Below are 6,000 nucleotides of genomic sequence, written 5' to 3'. Positions count from 1 at the left end.
CAGTTTTGTTTTTAAACAGGGCGAGTCTATGACCAGGGGGCACAATGCCAGAATGAAGGTCACCCGTTGAAGACAGAGATGGGGGTGGAATTTCTTCTGTCCGGGGGGAGAGATGAAATTATTTAGCCCATGAGGCTGTGGGGCCTGAGATGGGGGGGGTGGGGGGGGCTTCAATCAGGAAGGCTTAACGGGGAGAAAAATGCAGGGGTCACTGCCCCAAAATAAGCACCACCCACCCTTCCTCTCCATTCTGGAATAAGAGGCCACTGGTCCAACAAGTCCACACCGACCCTCCGAGGGTCAACCGATTCCTTACCCAATTACTCTACATTTACCCCTGATACATTCACCTGACCTACATACTCCCTAAATACTATGGGCAATTTAGCACAGTCAATCCACCATGATCTGCACATCTTTGCACTGTGGGAGGAAACCGGAGCACACCAACGCAGACACGGGGAAAATGTGCAAACTCTACACACACACACACACACACACACACACACACACACACACACACACACAGTCGCCGAGGTTGGGGTCCGTGGCGCTGTGAGGCAGCAGTGCTAACCCTTCGCTACAATTAGCCCAGGCCCTTCACTGGGTGCGTTCAACAGAATCCAAATAGGGCGGTGTTATTTGACAGGGAATATCGCAGTCACATTGGAATCTGCTCCCCAAGGGATATCTGAACAGTGTAGAATCCACTGAAGGCTAACAGCACAGAAACAGGCCACTCGACCCATCGCCCATGTCTCCACCGCCGAATGGCCTGTATACTGCTACTGCAAATTCTGTCAACATGAGGGTGTTTGTGCATCTACTACAAAGAGACAGAGCTGCGCGGTGAATTTTCCAGTGAGCAGCGGGGAACACGCCTTGGTTAAAATACAACGAGAAACACGAGACACTGACTGCAACTGCCTTTCCCGTCTCAAGCCAAACCCTCCATCTCTAGACCGATCCAGTGAGAGCCGCTCACTAAATGTCCGGTCATAGTCAGTCTCGTTTAATACCTTAGATTTAGTCGGCGGGAGGAGGATGCCCAAGGGAATAAGACTGGACAGGATGGAGGGTGATAACAGGAGATGACTTAAACAGTCAAAATCAAACACAAGAGTGTTGGACAAACAACCAGTTAATTTCACATTGCCCTCGAAGCGTTAACTTTCTCTCTCTCTCTCACGCGCGCTCTTTCTCTCTCTCTCTCTCTCTTTCTTCACAGGCCCTGCTGAGTTTAAGACCATAAGACAGAGGGGTGGAAGTAAGGCCATTCGGCCCACAGAGTCCACTCCGCCATTCAATCATGGCTGATGGGCATTTCAACTCCACTTCCCCACATTGTCCCCGTAGCCCTTAATTCCTCGAGACACCAAGAGTCTATCAATCTCTGCCTTGAAGACACTTAGCGTCCCGGCCTCCACTGCACTCCGCGGCAATGAATTCCACAGGCCCACCACTCTCTGGCTGAAGAAATGTCTCCACATTTCTGTTCTGAATTTACCCCCTCTAATTCTAAGGCTGTGTCCACGGGTCCTAGTCTCGTCACCTAACGGAAACAATTTCCAAGCGTCCACCCTTTCCAAGCCATGTATTACCTTATAAGTTTCTATTAGATCTCCCCTTAATCTTCTAAACTCCAATGAATACAATCCCAGGATCCTCAGCCGTTCCTCATATGTTAGACCTACCATTCCAGGGATCATCCGTGTGAATCTCCACTGGACACATTTCAGTGCCAGTATGTCCTTCCTGAGGTGTGGGGACCAAAACTGGACACAGTACTCCAAATGGGGCCGAAGCAGAGCTTTATAAAGTCTCCAGCACTTTCTGTCTTGTTTTCAGATTTCCACCAGTGCCAGCTCTTTGCTTTCATTTAACGGTTTAAACAGTGGACCTGAATTCTGAAAGAGCCCTCTCTTCAAATTTCACTGGAGCGGGATTCATAGGAACGCTGACCCCCTGCAAGTTACCCTCCATCCTGACCCGGAACAATATCGGCCCTTCCCTTCTCGGTAGCTGGGTCCAAATCGTGAAACTCCCTCCCTGACAGCATTGTCTAAACGTCCCGACACCACACGTGGACTGCAGCGGTTCAAGAAAGCAGCTCACCGCCACCTTCTCGAGGGGCAATTAGGGGTGGGCAAAATATGCTGGGTCCAGCCAACGAAACCCAAGTCCCAAGAACAGATCCAAGTGAATTATTAAACGCTTGATGTAATGGCTGTCTGTTTGAGCCCCATTCCAAGAGAATAGTCCCCCACCTGAAATACCCTGACAGATGATCAATGATAAATTCCACTTGAGCTCTGCGGGCAAGGGGCCAGCAGAACTTGTACAATTGAGACGCGCCTCTATTAAATACAAGAGAACCTTCCATTGCTTCACTGACGATGACGGCCTGAAAGAATCTGAGTTCCAATTCCAACATACACACACTCATACTCACTCACACACACTCTCTCTCACACACACACGCACTCACACACATACAAACACTCACACATGTGCATGCACACACACACATACACTCCTACACACAAACACACGCACACTCACACAATGCACACACAAACACTCATACATGTACACGCACACACACGTACACGTACATGCACTCCCACACTCACATGTATACACACACATACACTCACACATGCACACGCACATACACACACATACACTCATACTCACACACACAAACACTCACACATGCACATGCACACACACTCATACACATGCACACACTTACAAACACACCCACACTCACACATATGCACACACAAACACACACAATCACACCCCCACAGACATTCTCAAATGCGCACACACGCACATAAACATTCACACATGCACATACCCAAATACGCACACACAGAGACATACAGAAACACACACATATACACACACACAAACACTCACACATATACATGCACACACATACTCACGCAAACACACCCCCACTGACATTCTCAAATGCGCACACACAAATAAGCATTCACGCATACACGCACCCACATACGCACACACAGAGACACACACGCACACACAGAAACTCACACACACACACTCACACGTATACACAAACGTTCAAAATACACATAAATATTCACACATTCTCTCACAGATACGCACACACGCATACTGACACACACACAAACACACACACAGATGCACACACACAGATGCACACACACACACACACACACACACACACACGCACACACACACCGGTTACAAACGGACTGGGGTGAAATTCCTTTCATGAATTGTCTCTTCAGAGACACTCCCTTATTGCGGCGCTATATGAAGTCAGAGCATTGTGGTTATTGTTGATACCCGACAGAGCTAAGCTCTTCAGCGATTCCCGTGAGATCTCGGGATGCAAAGCGGATTGAAATCGGTCCTGTTTGCGTTTATGGAAAAATTCCTCAAAGCAGTCCCCACTCCTCGCATTCCCCACAACCGCTGGAACAGGGAGATAATCCTGCGCCCGTTCCTTAAAAACAGGGACAGTCTAGGCCACAATGTCAGAATGAGGGGTCGCCCACTGAAGAGAGAGAGAGGGACGGGGAAGAATACCTTCTCTCCGAGACAATCTGTGGAATTCTTTACCACAGAGTGTTGTGGAGGTCATTGAGTATAGTCAAAGCTGAGATGGGAAGGTCTTTAATCAGGACGGGTTACGGGGGGCTGGGGGAACGGGGAAGGCAGAAATGTGAAGCTGAGGGTGACCAGGTCTCATTGAATGGCGGAGCAGACTAGAGGAGCCAAGTGGCCAACAACTGCTCCCACCCCTGGGTGATCTGACTCCATCTCACGGTAGAGCATTGATCTCCGTTCAGGACCTGAACTGAAAACCGGGTGGAGAGAGGCGGCCGATTTTGGCCCAGTTACTGCCCCTGAACCGTCCTCAAGAACACCCACCCCTACCCCCAAGCACAACCCTCTACTCCCTGTTACAATCAGCCCATGTCCTTCTCTGGAAGAATTGCGCCTGATCCAAACATGAATGTGTCACTTGTAGGGAAGATCTCTGAAACGTAGTCACATTGGAATCTAGTACCGGGGATTATACATGTAGAGTCACCGGCGTGCATAGAATCACTGCGGGCTAACGGTACAGAAAGAGGCCACTCGGTCCATCATCTGGGTGCCCACTGCCAAACATGGGGGAGCTGAGGGGAGAATGGGGGAATCACTCCCACGTGGGGTGGGGGGAGAATGGGGGACTCGCTCCCACGGGGAGTGGGGGGAGAGAATGGGGGGACTCACTCCCACATGGAGTGAGGGGAGAATGGGGGACTCGCTCCCACGGTGAGTGGGGGGAGAATGGGGGACTCACTCCCACGGGGAGTGGGGGGAGAGAATGGGGGGACTCACTCCCACGGGGAGTAGGGGGAGTGAATGGGGGACTCACTCCCACGTGGAGTGAGGGGAGAATGGGGGACTCACTCACACGGGGAGTGGGGGTGGCGGGGAGGAGAATGGCAACGATGCATTGAAACTGAATAAACACAGAAAGGAGCGAGGAATACAAGGAAAAGGAATAGCAGGATTTTGGAGACGCAAGAACACGCAGCACAGAGTAAAAGGGCCGAATGTCCTGTAAACCGTTGCTGCAAATCCTATAAACCTGAGGAAGCTGTGTGTCTACCACAAAGAGACAGAACTACGCAGTGAATTTTCCAGTGAGCTGAGGGTAACACGTCTCGGTTGAAAAACAGAGACACAAGCCATTGATTGGAACTGCCTTTCCTGTCTCATGTCAAACCCCTATCTCTAGACTGATACAGTGAGAGCTGCTCACCAAAGGTCGGGTTATAGTCAGCCTCTTTTGATAGTCGAGTCTCAACTTATTTTTCCTCAGTGAAATGTCGAAGGAGCACGGAATACAAAGCAGACTCACACAAACACACACACACACTCACACACTCACACACATACACACTCACACACTCACACACACACACACACACACACACTCACACACACACACACACTCACACACTCACACACACACACATATACACACACACATACACACACACGCACATACACACACATTGCACACACACATACACACACATACACACGCACATACACATACATACACACACATAGCACGCACACATACACACACATACACACGCACATACACATACATACACACACACATAGCACGCACACATACACACACATACACACGCACATACACATACACACATATACACACGCATAGCACATACACACACACACACATAGCACACACACATATACACACATACACACACGCACATACACACACATACACACACATAGCACACACACATGCACACACATAGCACACACATACACAAACATATGCACACGCATAGCACACGCACACACTCACCGACACACGTACACAGCACACACAAACACATAGGCATTCATACACACATATAGATACATGCACACAGACATTCGCACAGTCACTCACACACATAGAAACACAGATAGACACACGCTCTCGTATACACACAGATACAGACACATACACACATACACACACACACACGGATTACTAAAAGCCGAGGGTGAAATTCCTCTCACACGTTCTCTCTTTGGAGACAATGTCCCTACCCCTCAACCCCACCCCGACTGCCACTGAACATGAAGGTGACTGTGCCCCAGGTATTTATAAACAGGGCTAGTCTACGACCACAGGGCACAATGTCAGAATGAAGGGTCGTCCATTGAAGTCAGAGATGGAGGAGGGACTCCGAGGGGAGTGAATCTGTAGAATTCTTTAGCACATGGGGCTGTGGAAGCTCGGTCGTTCTGTATATACAGGAAGGGTTACAGAGAGAAAAATGCCGGGGTCACGGTACCTGAACAATCCTCAAGCAATACCCACGCCTCCCCCTCCTCTCCAATCTTTGCGACAATTAATGTCTGGAAACATTAAACGCAATCCAAACAGGGCAGTGCTGTTGGTCGGGGAATATCACAGTC

Source organism: Chiloscyllium punctatum, chromosome 28 (assembly GCF_047496795.1).
Source record: "Chiloscyllium punctatum isolate Juve2018m chromosome 28, sChiPun1.3, whole genome shotgun sequence".
Taxonomy (NCBI): Eukaryota; Metazoa; Chordata; class Chondrichthyes; order Orectolobiformes; family Hemiscylliidae; genus Chiloscyllium; species Chiloscyllium punctatum.
The sequence above is the reverse complement of the archived record's forward strand: the minus strand, read 5'-3'. Positions refer to the sequence as shown.